Here is a 13,654-nt window from a genome sequence, read left to right on the forward strand (position 1 = left end):
TAGATGGACAACATACTTTCTAGTATTGCTGAGCATGTGGGCAAATGGATATTTCCCCATAGTCTTGGTGGAAATATAAGTTGATTGGGTGATTATTTGGGAATATATCTTTAAAAATAAAAATCTGCACACCTTTGATGCAGCAATTCCAATTCTAGGAGCATAGCCTGCAGAAATATTCACATATATACATGCAAAATATATACATATAAACATATTTTAAATTTGAGCAATATTTGTAATAGCAAAATGTTACAAATAAGCTAATATTTTCAATAGTGAGATTGTTAAATAAAACAATATAAATCTACAATATGGAATATTATGCAACTATTAAAATAAACAAGTTTTCTCTCTATAATGCGCAAGGAAGATTCTCCTAAGAGAAGATCCTCCTAAGGGAGGGTGGTGTGTATGTGTGTATAATGACATATATTAAGGTACAAGAACATATTCAAAATAATAAACATTATAGGGTTAAAGAAGATGACTCTCAAAATGGAAAGTGTACTATGGAAAATACTGCATTATTAGAAAATTTTAAAGTAAACAAGCGTTAGGATTGTAACTTAAAAAAAGGAGAAGAAACAGTTCATTCAGGTTACTTTATTCTGATCTCTTCTTGATCCTCTGGTTCTCAAATACATGTCAGCACACATATGCTCACACACTACAGTTAAACCCAGGACAAAATAAACAATGATTGATATTTCGGATTTTGTTAGACTGTTTTAAATTGTACTAAGGTATTTTCTTTTTTTTTTTTAAAGATTGGCACCTGGGCTAACAACTGTTGCCAATCTTCCTTTTTTTTTTTTTTCTGCTTTATCACCCCAAATCTCCCCTGTACACAGTTGTATATCTTAGTTGCAGGTCCTCCTAGTTGTGGGATGTGGGACACCGCCTCCACGTGGCCTCACGAGCGGTGCCATGTCCGTGCCCAGGATCCAAACCCTGGGCCGCTGCAGCCGAGCGCGCAAACTTAACCACTCAGCCATGGAACCGGCCCTGGTATTTTCTTTAACATAATAAAAATTTCTCTTCTTGTTCAGAGCAGGCGTTCCTGACTAGCAAGCAGCTGGCCGTCAATTGGTGAGTCAGAAAGGATCCTTATACCTTGTGGATCTGTCACCTTCTCCACGTGGTCCCCAAGGTTGTCATGTGTACTGGAAGGAGAAAAAGAATGGAGGCTTAGTGGACCTGGCCTAAAAGTGGACTTGTCACTTCTGCTCACATCCCACTGGCTAAAACTTGGTCACGTGGTCATACAAAAATGCAAGGAAGTCTGGGAAATGTGGTCTCTATATGTACCCAGGAATAAGAGGAAACAGTGTGGGTAAACATCCAGCAGTCTCTGCCACAAGTAATCAAAGGCTCTGAGTTTCCAGTTCTTTGGCTTTTCAGGACAACAGTAAAACTCCAGAGAAGCGGTAGTACTAAGAGGTGAAGAGACTTGAGCCTCCTCCCCAGATCTCCATCAGCAGCACCCTCATTGATACACATAATAGATCTTTTCCAATTTTATGTGAAATACAATCCAAATAAAGCTTCAAGACAAATCCCCTAGGCCACGCTGTAGTAGAGATATTCTGAACTGCTGCTGCTTACCAGATCACTTCCTGAGGGACCCAGTTGATGTCAGCCCTGAACCATCAAATATCTAGATAGTGGGGAATCCTGTAGATCTGAGTTCAGATATCCATGATTAGTCGTATCCTTGCTTTGCTTCCCCACCTATAAAATGGTGAGAAGACACCACTCACCCTAGCTGTTCCAAGGGGATATTGTGAGCTTCAAAAAAGGTAATATACATGTCAACTCTTTTTAAGGTGAAAAGAAGTACCAAACGTTACTCTTAGTTCTGCAGCATAGAGATTCATTAATTCTCTGCTGTCACCTTCTTTCTTTTCTCCTCTCCTACTTTCTCTGTGCATTAGTTACCTGACCCCTCATAAAAGAGACAGAGGACTTGAAATGTGCTGTCTCTAACTAAAGCCCACTACAGTTCAGTTCTAGGAAGGATATGAGGGAAGAGCCAAAGGAGAGCATCTGAACAAAAGTATAACTGGGCAAACCTTTAGAGCTGGGGGAACCAAATTAGACAGGTATGTGGTCCTTTCCTCCCAGAAAGTAGGTTGTCATAGGAGTTTGGACAGCTGATACTTCAGGAGGGTGAGGAGAATGGAAAGGCTGATTTCCAGCTGCTATCCAAAATGATATTCCTATGGTGTTTGCACTGACCTGGAAAAGCAGAAAGGAAGTGATGCCTGAAGTTGTTAAAGAGTCAAAATACTAAATGATTGAATCTTGAATCCTCTGGCATGCAGAAGACATCCCACACTCCATGAATGGGCTGTTGGATCCTTCTCCATCAGACACCGAAGAACAAATTGCTAGTATGTGTGCAGTGGGCATCCTTTTGTGGGCTGTAGCAATGCTACTGATAGAGTTACATGACCTCATGGGTTATTGGCCCTTTTGTGAAGCCAACACCCATGCAGTATGATTTTAGAGGCACCCTAGGCTTACAATGATCTCTCCCTCCTGCCTTCAGATACTCAGAATTTCTTCAGCATGGCAATCTTTTGTTTCACAATCATAGACAAACTTACCACACAGATGTGTACATCCATGCTAGGTTGCAAGCAGCAGGTAGTAGGGGACCTGTTTTGTTTCGATAAGAGTTAGAGTCCTAGATACCTAAAGAGGGAGGGGAGAAAGGGAGGCTGGGACTTCCCCTGCCAAGTTCACCTACCTTAATTCTTACCTCTTCTAAAACCTGTGGCCACACTAGATTTTTAGCTACCATTTAAGTCTCTGAAACCTGGAGACTTAAGAAAATGGCAAAAGTGAAACAAAACAAATACACACTAAGTTCTGCCAATAGGGAGCTGATTAAGTAAAGAGCAGTACCTCCAAGCAACGGAATGCCATGCAACTATCAACAAAAAACAATATGGACGTTCTCCATATCTTATACAGAAATGTCTCCAAGATACATTGAGAAAAGCAAGAGTGATAGGAAGACCAGTGGATAATCTATATCTGTATGTGCTCACATGTGCATAAATAATTCTGGAGGGATACATAAGAAACTAAAGAGAGAGACTGGAAACTGGCATGATGGTGACAAGCAAGAGCATAACCAGGCCTGAAGCTTATAAAATTTGGGGCAGTTTCTTTAAGAAAAAGAATGTGAATTTATGACTACAAATTTAGTTCAGGGCTCTGGAAGGGGTGCTTGGTAGGGGCTCCGAAGCTTTGCTAGCATCACAGGAAATCCACCACTGGGGACAAGCAGGGAAGAGGGAATGTCAACAAATACCTTTGAAAGCTGCTAGAAATTCGAGCTGGTTTTACCTATTCAAAAAACTAGATTTTAAAAAAATCAATAAATTTGCCAATGTAGCTTTGGAGAAAGAGAACTCTCTAGGTGACCCAGCCTCCTGAAAAATTTCAGTTCAGAAGATCAAATTCATACAAGAAAACTGTGAAAACTGCAACGGTACTACACTGAAATATCATATTTTACCTATCAGATTGGCAAAGATTAAAAATTTCTAAAAACACACAGTTAATGAGAGCGGGGGGCGGGGGGGGGGGGGCGTCACACATTGCTGTTACTTCGTATAGAGGACCTCCGTGGAGAATGATTTGCCAGTGTCTTCCACAATTATGAACACACATACCACTCGACCCAGCAATTCCACTTCCAGGAACATGTCCTACAGGGAGACTGGCAGGTGTGCAAAGCAACAGCTGTAAAGGTTATTCGTTGTAGCGTTATCTGTACTGCCAAACTATTGGAAACTACCTCAGTAGGAGACTGGTTAAATAAGTTATGCTATATCATTCAATAGAATATTGTGCAGTTGAAAAATAAACGAGGAAGTTCTTTACGTACTGATAATATAAAACAGCCTTCAATTTATATTTTTAAGGGAGAAAATGCAAGTTTCAAAATATATTGTGGGCTATCACTGATGTAATATATTTCCTATAAGCTCAGAATATTTTTGGAAGCATTTTACAAATCACTTGTGATCCTGGAGTGTCCAGGAAAGCAAAGTGGATAGCTGAGGCATGAACTTGTGTGAAAGGAAAAATTTACACTTTTGTACTTTCAAATTCTGAACCGCGTTAAAGTGTCACTTTTTCAAAACATGATTTTTGAAAAAGTTAAAACAGATTTTTTGACTATTGCAAAATTTATACTAACCTGGAACTCTAATGAAGCCCGGGACTATTCAGAGGGCAGCTTATTCAAGTCCCAAACCTTCCCAGGGAAATGGGTTCCACACGTGATGCAAACCAAACCAGGGGCAAGAAAGATTGAGAAGACTGGGCCTTTTTTCCCCTCCACTGGAGGGCAGAGCATTTACAAGTCTTATTAGTTGTTCAATGATTCAATGAATCTATGATTCTAAATGAAGCATTTTCCCACAGAGTGTTTTTTAGCGGACCCAATAAAATTTGTAGGAAATGATTCTGTAAGTTCCTGGCAGTGATGAATTCTTCTCTGAGCTCCCCAGTGCGGTGCTTTAGCTCCCTAAAGATTAAGGGACCTCCTTTTCCCAACTTCTCTGCAGGAGATAGAAAAGAGCCATGGCAGCCAGTGTTTCTTCCTTTATTTTCCTTTATTTTCATTGGGGACTTAGAGTTACTCTGCTAAATTGAAAGACTACAAGATCCCTTCAGACGTGGTTAAAACCCAAATGTGAGGACACACCACCTAAAAGAAACAAGTCTGAGACAGGAGAATATTGGATCCTATATGTGTGTGGGATTATTCTAAAAATTAAAAAAACAAGCTGCTAACTCAGCCATCAAAGATTTAGACGATACGAGAGACCATTTGTTACTCACAAATTGTGTATTCCAAGAATGATTTAGAGGCAAGAATGCATACAACTGATTTTCTTGAAGACGACTGATGTTTTCAGAACAAAAAGGCTGTGATCGAAAGCATTCATTTCCACAAGATGGTGCTATTGCTTCTGCCAAGCAGAAAACTCACATTTCCTTCAGGAACTAGAAATCCAAGATATACGTCTGACTGGGGACCAAATCTGTTTGAGCTCTGGTGAATCTGTCAAAGCAGCATACTGGTGCAAAAACATTCTGGTGGAGGTTGATTTGGGCCCAAAAGATGAAGGTTGTTTCAGGTAATCATGCCTTTCACCACCTCCACACACACCCGAGCTGATGTCTCAAGACTTCATGCTCATTTCTCAGCCCACTCCTTTTCCAAAATGCCGCTCTTACCACTGTCAGGCCTATGTGTGTCAGGAATGGAACCTGGGTATTACGGGGTGGCACAGAGCATCAACAATCATGGAAATGTATTTCCTGCATCCACCCACACTTTCTGCCCAAGAGAGGTTCAAGACTCACCTCTTCAGCAGAGCCTTTCCTTACCTCCCCGGCCCACATTAGTCACACTTTTCTTTGAATTTCCCTGGCATTATTATTTTTACCTCTCTTTGGGCTTACCAGAGGTTGCTTTAGAATATTATTTTATTATTTCCATCTAAATTTTCCAAGTTCTTTTGGAACAGAGTCCATGTCATAATGCCTCTGTATATCCCACAATAATGAGCATCCTACTTTGAATTTATGCATAGTAATGATATCAGGAATGCAGACAATCTAAAGCAAGTGCTCAATAACCCTGGCTGGCAGCCTGAGTGAATGGGAGGATGCTAACCCCAGCTGGCCACTACCTAGGAGGTAGGAGTATGACATTTTAAGTCACAACCTCTCTGGAGCTGTTTGATCATCTCTAAAAGGAGAGGACTGAACTGTCCTCCTAATTTTGTTTTCCTTTTAATGTTTTGCTTTATGACTTTAACGTCCTCAATAACCCTGTCTTGAGGGAACCACTGAGGCAGGAATATTTGTATCATAAGGGAAATAGAAGGATATTTCTGATGAAGTGAATAGCATCTCCCTGTCTATTCATCTTCATTCTGCCTCTATTTTTCTGTCTTCTTCTGTGCCTCTCTGTGCCTTGGCAATCAAAACTGTGACAAGGGATGCATGGCTGGTCACTCCCTCTCTCTTTTGTTACCACAACCTCTACTCCCACAGGGAGGTAAGGGCAGGTAAGTGGAAACCTAAGGGAGCAGTGACACAGGATACTCTGGGCCCACTATTAGGAGTAGGACAGGAAGCCTGCTGTGCAGCTAAAGGAGGCCTGGCTGCAATCGGAAGAATGGGATAAATAATATGGATTAGGATGGAAGCGAGACACTTGTACCCAAAGACAGTCACTGGGGACTTTGACAGCTGGAACATGACACTTACAGAAATAGACAATAAGGATTTGAGATTAGGGATAAGGCCAATGACTTTCTATTGGGAAAAGAGAAAGATAGTGTTTGACCAAGAAGGGAAGAACTAAGATCATTTCTGTGTTCAAAATAACCAGCATGTTGTTATCAGTTTTTGCTTCTATTATGTCCAATAGAAGGACAGGTATTACAAAAGGACTTGACTCATTCTTTCAATAATATGATGAGATTTTAGTCTTAAAAAGATAAAACACACACACACACGCAAAGACATAATGCATGTTTTCCAGCTTCTAAATAGGAGAAAAAATAAAATATGTTTGTATAAAAGTGATAAAAGAAATATTTGGCTTTAAGCCCCATCAAAGGAATTCTTGGGATCCTAACGCCTTCTTCCTACCAGTGTAAGATCCGATATAAACATTTATGTACGTATCAGTATGTATTTGTGTGTGTATTTCTCATCTTATACCAAAAAGAATATGGCTCATAAACATACATACACACATACATATTCACACATAAGACAAAGTAAAGGTGGATGAAAGAAGAAAACAGGACAAAAGGAAAATAAAAATAGAAAGGATAAGAGTTCACAGGGAAAAATGACCAGACTTTAAAATTCATTCTGATTGGAAAAAGTGAAAAACATAAGATTGAGGCACAACGGCATTTGTGTAAATTACAAATACATGCACACAAACAATACAGAGTTTTTTAATAATAAAAAAGTAGTAAATAAACAAAACAAAGGAGGAACCCTGAACAAACCGAAGGAACCAAAGACGACAGTGTGCCATGAAGTGAAGACTGTAACTAAGTCACCTCTCTGCACCTGCCCTCCCCAAATAAAAACTGAGCGGGTGATTTATAACAAAACCTAGGAAGTGCCATTATGGAGATTAGCTCTAAATGTCATGTAAGTTTGAAATACAGAACAAGGGAAGGCTTCACCAAGGAGTGACCTCAATGCTGGATCTTGAAAAACACGTAAGAGTTCGGAGAAAGTAGGGAAAGAGAAAGTGCAAATTGAGGGTAACGTAAAAGCTGAGGTTTCTAAGTCCAATCAAAAGATAAGAAGGGAAAGACTAGAGATAATTTGCTTCAGTCTGAAGTGATCTTTTTGAGACGCAAATCTGGCCCTGTCACCTCCTTGCTTTAAATCCTTCAATGGCTTCCTTTGCCCTCAAGATAAAGACCAAAATGCTTCATGTGGTCACCTAGGCCTGCAAGATCTCTGGTCTCTACTCACATCATCAGCTTCACTCTGCGCCAGGGTCCCTCCACCCTCCTCCTGATCTGAAACACTCTAGCTTTCATTCAGTTCCTGGAATGAGGCAGTGACCTTGCTGCCTCAGGGTTTTCAAATACTTTACCTCCTCCTGGAACCCTCTTCCCCGTCCTCTTTGCCAGCTCATTTCTATTCATCCTTCAGAGTTAAGCTGAAATATTACTGCCAAACTATTGATTTCCCTAACTCTCTGGATGAGGTCATCGTCTTAGGTTATACATATATACTTTTCAGCATCCATTAAAATTATAATAACATAATTATTAAGTAATCATTTGTTTAACGGCTATGTGCTGGTATAACATAAGTTCCTTGAAATCAAGGACCATGTGTACCACTATATCCCCAACCCCTTATTCAATGCCTTGCACATAATGGGAACACAATAAATATATGTTGAATGACTGAGTGAATTAAATAATTAAGAGTGCCTTGGTTGGGTTAGGGGGAGATGAATCTGCTTTTAGACAGCCACCCGGGATTGTAAAATCTAAATAAGAGTTGAGGTCCAGGGGGCTGGCCCCGTGGCTGAGTGGTTAAGTCTGTGCACTCCGCTGCAGGCGGCCCAGTGTTTCGTTGGTTCGAATCCTGGGCACGGACATGGCACTGCTCATCAAACCACGCTGAGGCAGCGTCACACATGCTACAACTAGAGGGACCCACAACGAAGAATATACAACTATGTACTGGGGGGCTTTGGGGAGAAAAAGGAAAAAATAAAATCTTTAAAAAAAAAAAGAGTTGAGGTCCAGTTAAGGACCACTAACCCCATTCTTTCTTTCAGAGGTTCGCAAAGTGGAAAGGTCAGTGGATGCACTGGGGGAATGGGATGAAAAAGAACTTTTCATTATATTTATTTTTATCTCATTATTTTAAAATGTCTGCTTTTGCATATTATAAGGAAGTAAATGTATATAGTTTATAAATAGATAAAACACTCGTATACTGAGAATGTTTGATGAAATTTTTTTTATTGACGGAAGGTAGGATAAAAGATGTTTTAAAATCACTGTAGATCAGAGTGTCTCCATTATCATTAAGCATCCAAATCAGCAAGGAGCTATTTTACATGAGTTCTGCTTGACCCCACACCTCCAGAATTGAAACTCCATAGGTTTTGGGCAGAGGCAAATTCATAAAACTTATCAGGTGATTATAACAGAAACCTCTGGGAAAGAACCACTTTTATACCAGGGTTCCCAAATCTAGCTTCTCATCATAATCACCTGGGATGGTTAAAAACAAACAAACAGACAATAGGAAACAGACAAAAAAAATCTTTCCAGGAGATTTTGCTAATTTGCCAGGTTTGAGAGAGACTGCAATAGAGCCAGAATGCCACTAAATGGACGTCATCGGTTTTAGTCTCTTGACGAACAGGGATCACCCCCATCCCAGAACTTTAGAAACATCCCAAAACCAAGCACTCAAGACAATCCAGACAATCTGAATAATGGCCCTTCCAGGGATTGCTGCTGCGATACAGGATAGGATCCTGCTGTCTCTCTACCACTTCTGGCACTCTACCATAGCTGTGACCTTTCTGTGGAAAGACATGGTCATCCTCAGACATTATTTACCAGACACTTCGGAGATGCTCAATTCAGTAAGATGCAGAGGCATATATATTTTCCTATGATAAATGCATCCAAGTTAAAAATATGCCCATAGGAGAAATTTCAAGAACTATGAGCCTCCAGAGACCTGGGGAGAGCGTGGAGTCAGGCAACCAGATCATGAGAGGCCTTGCAGGCCACACATGCTACTGAGTTTAGACTTTATTCTTCCAGAGATGGGGCTCCTCTAAAAGATTTTTTTCAGCTTTACTGAGGTATAATTGACAAATAAGAATTGTACATGCATATATATATATATATAGTGGTTTTTTGGTGAGGAATACTGGCCCTGAGCTAACATCTGTTACCAATCCTCGTTTTTTGCTTGAGGAAGATTGTCTCCGAGCTAACATCTGTGCCAATCTTCCTCTATTTTATATGTGGGATGCTGCCACAGCATGGCTTGATGAGTGGTGTACTGGTCTGCACATAGGATCCGAACCCATGAGCCCTGGGCCACTGAAGCGGAGTGCACAAACTTAACCACTATACCACCAGGTGAGACACCAAGAATTGTATATATTTAAAGTGGACAACTTGATGTTTCAACATATGCATACATTGTGAAATGATCACCACAATCAAGCTAATTAACATACCCATCAGGTTACATAGTTACCATTTTTTTTCTTTTCCTTCTCTGCCATTTCTTCACCACACCTCATGTTAAGCCCACACTACGTGCCTTTCCCTGAACCGAATATGCTCAGGCTTCTGTTTTTCCACATCCCGTCTCTGTTGTCGGTAGGCCTTTCCTCCATCCTCCTCTCCACCAGGTGACTTTTTTAAGACAAGTCAACTCAAGCATTGCCTGATCCATTCAGGCTTCTCTTCTTCCCAGAGCAGTGTTCTCTCCTTTAGGCTTTCAGTACACTTTGTGTAGACCTCAACACTTATCAGGCTCTGCTATCATGATTTACTATCTGTTTCTCTCCTCAATTAGATTGAACACTTCTTGGGGGCAGAGACTTGGTTTTTGTATATCTGGTTTCTAAAACTGCATATTGAATAAAAGAATTTTAAAAAATGAATGAGGCAATTAGTATTTACACCTTGAAGAGCACTAAATTTAGACTCGTGCCAATGTGCAAAGGTTGAGAAAAGAAATAAAGGGAAACCAAGGATGAGAAAACAAAAATACCTTCATCAGAATGGAAGAGGACAGCTAAGAACCGCAGTGGCAAGGCATGGCGGACTGAAAGAAGAAAGATGAAGAAACCATAGTCAGTCAAGTTAAGAAAAGAACTGAGTTCAAAACCAGTTCAAAAAGGTTCAAAGAGCGGTCATGGGATCAGGCAAAAAAGCACAGTCAGGCCAGAGGAATATTCCAAGAACTAGCACTGGGTCCAGTGAGAGTCAGTTAACCAAGTGGGACACCACACAGCCAGTAACCTGGGATGGTGGCACCAGGAGGACATCTGATCAGAGCAGTGACAGCCTAAGGATAACTGATGAGTTCCTGTCCCAAAAAGGGTCACTGTGATTCCTTTAGCCTCAATACTTAGAACTACACAGGACAGTTCTCTGTCCTTCCCCTGCCATGCCTGCATGTCAAGGGCACTGTCTCCAATTAAAATGTCCCCAAGTTCCAGAACCTATTCTTTTCCTCCCCCATCTAATATAGCTCTTATTTTAAAATGACTTTATTTTGAATCCGTTTACCTTTCCCAGCCCTTATCACCTTGTTATTGTAAACTTATTTATTCAACATACACAACTATTAGGCACTGTTAGGAAAGGAAACCAACCCGTATCAATGACCTTCTGCACTTGGACTAAGGTGATGTCTATACACTACCTTATTGAATCACCACAACAACCCAGTGAGGCAGGTGTTGTTAAATATTATTATCCTCACTTAAGACATTAAAAAACGAAGCATAGGAATATTCAAATGAAGCAAAGGAAGGTTAATATGCCAAATTTTTGCATTAAGTAAGTGGTGAAGGTGGGATTCAAATCCACCCATGTCTGAATTTAAATCTCATCCTCTTTCCGCTGTATCACTCTCTCCTCTCTAGGAGTTTACAGAGGAAATATAAGCCCAGATAAAATTTCAAAATCTCAGGATAGGATGACAGGCCTGGTTAAGAGGTCCACACACTAAGAGTAAGCACCGAGAAATGGAAAAAAAGAAAACAATGAACACCGCAGTCTGCAAAGTGAAGGGAAGAGCAGCCTGGAGTGCTAGATTGGTCCCCATATGCAAACACCCTGCAGACAGGGACACTCCACGGGAAGAGCCAACTCCCTAAGTGGTAAGTTTAACTTTCCTACATCTCACTACTAGTTGAAAAGTCAGGTCAAGTCTTGTATGCTTAACACGCTGGACAAGAGCCCAGGGGTCACTGAATCAAGCATGGTGACTTAAAAAAAAACAAAAATGCTGATAGGCCAGAGTTGGCAGAACAAGAGGTCAAGTCTATGAGACCTGACATTCAGAGAAAACAAAGGGATAGAGAGCTGCAATCAAGGAGAAACAAGTGAAGCCGGAGCAGAGCAGAAAGAATAGGCAGGCTGGTTCAGGAGGCAGTTGCAGCACCTCTGACCACATTGCCCATTCCCAGGAGGCACTATGGAACATAGCAGAGGTCAGCAAGTTCTGCCCAAGGATCAGAAGTTTACTAACCTTGCTCACCCACTAGAAACTGTGGACAGCGATCACAAAATGGAGTAACATATGTCAAGGCTTCTAAAATGGAGCTGGGAGGCCATTAAGGAAGTGGGGCTTATGCATGCACTCCACATCTCAACCCAGAAGGAATGTAACTTCGGAACTGTGCTTCACTGTTGTCATCCTGACCTTCTTTCAAGAAATATGCTTGCTCCCATAGATAAGAACTTTCTGTTTCTGCCTTAGGGATGGCCTTAGCAACCAATCGCATATAGCCAAGACGGAACAGTTGTTGCCAGCACCAATCATAAATTTTGCAAAACAACCCATGTGATTTCTCTCTTTTTGCCTTTATAAACCATTGCCTCTTTTGTCCTCCTTGGAGCACATTTTGGGTTTCTGCCTGAATCTGAATCTCCAGAATTGCAATTTTAATTTCCCAGATAAATATCTGCTATTTGAATTGTAGTGAATTTTTCCCCAGTCAACAAAATCAAGGGCTTTCATACCCTGGACTGAGTTCTCTCTCCCAGCTTAGAAATAGACAGCTCTAGCTTAAACTTTTTGACTTACTGCTTTTCCCATTCTTAGCCCCTTGCTGAGCTTATGACACATGCTAGTCCTGCCCTTACATACCTGAACCTCTAGTCCCGGTTTTGTCCATTGCTTCCCACACCTTCCATGGCAGCTTAGAGAATCCTGAAGGCTGCTGAACTGTTTAGGGCTTAACCCCTCTGGCCAAAGTAATATGGCCAAAGTAGCAGATTCTTTGAACATAGAGAGGCTTCAGGACTCTACTGGAGAAGAAACCACTCTATCTTAATGACATTCTATCCTAAAGTCCCTTTCGAAAACCTGGTAGGTGTGGTCAGCCAGGACCAATCCAGTAGCCAAAGGGCATAGTAATCTGGAAACGGTCTAAGTGACCAGCTGTTGGGGCTTCTAGATCATGGTATCCCCAAGAACAAAACAGCGAGAAAGGCCACTAAGATTCTACCTGACTTACATCATCATGGAAACCTCTGGAGTCATGACTGGCGTTGGGGGCTGAGCTGACTAAAATGAACATATCAAGGATCTTTGTCCCCTAGGTGAGGGATTCTTACGGTGTGTGTGTGTGTGTGTGTGTGCCTGCACCACAGAATATTTTGGCATTCTTTGAAGTCTATGGAGAGGCATAAAGATAGACCCCCTCAGCCTTGACTTCAGAAACCAACAGAACACAGGGTTTTCCTGAAGGAATCAGAAAAAAATACAGGCAGGAGAAAACATACAGGCCTGACACAGAGGCTTAGATACTTAAATACAAACACATACAGGTCCTGGGAAGACCCCAGAAGGAACACATACCCTGAGATATATACTCATCCTCAAATGAACTCCGATAACATAGAGACGCACATTTCTAGGCCCTAAGAGATGGCCTCCTAGGGAGACAGAAAAAGCGAGCAGGATACACCCTTCCTCATATAGAGAGAGACAGGTAGACATCAGGGAAGAGAAATGAACAGCAAGGCCCCAAGGTGAAGACGCACGTACAGACAAACAGAATCTCAGAAACTCAGACACTGAGAGCCACAGACCAGCCAGTGGATCAGATCAGCATGGGCCCGGGTCAGGCGCAGGTGGAGACGTGAGTCCAGGGGCGAAGAAACACCCAGGCGGCCTGCAGAGACGTCCGAGGCCACGAGGAGCCCCGCTGTCCTCTCTCCCGCCCGGCCGCTGGCCCGCCGGCCGGCACTGCCCAGCCCAGACGCGGGAGCCGCCTTCGCCCCGGCGCGGCGCGGCCCGGCGCTGCCGCCCCTCCCCCGGGAAGGTGTGTCCCCGCTTGCCTCACCTG

The 13,654-nt window shown here is 41.8% G+C and overlaps 1 long non-coding RNA gene across 2 annotated transcripts; it reads right to left on the reverse strand.

The window, feature by feature from the left end:
* Nucleotides 1-591: 591 nt before the first annotated feature.
* Nucleotides 592-13,620, reverse strand: LOC102148709 (uncharacterized). 2 transcript variants are annotated; one of them, XR_290181.4, is made up of 3 exons: nt 13,398-13,620; nt 2,076-2,241; nt 592-1,166 (listed from the first exon to the last, which is right to left on the reverse strand). It is a non-coding gene; the product is annotated as an uncharacterized lncRNA (long non-coding RNA). The 2 variants fall into 2 exon arrangements; XR_011438014.1 differs by having other exon boundaries at nt 13,354-13,556.
* Nucleotides 13,621-13,654: the final 34 nt, after the last annotated feature.

The sequence above is a fragment of the Equus caballus genome, chromosome 4 (assembly GCF_041296265.1).
Source record: "Equus caballus isolate H_3958 breed thoroughbred chromosome 4, TB-T2T, whole genome shotgun sequence".
NCBI classification, from domain to species: domain Eukaryota; kingdom Metazoa; phylum Chordata; class Mammalia; order Perissodactyla; family Equidae; genus Equus; species Equus caballus.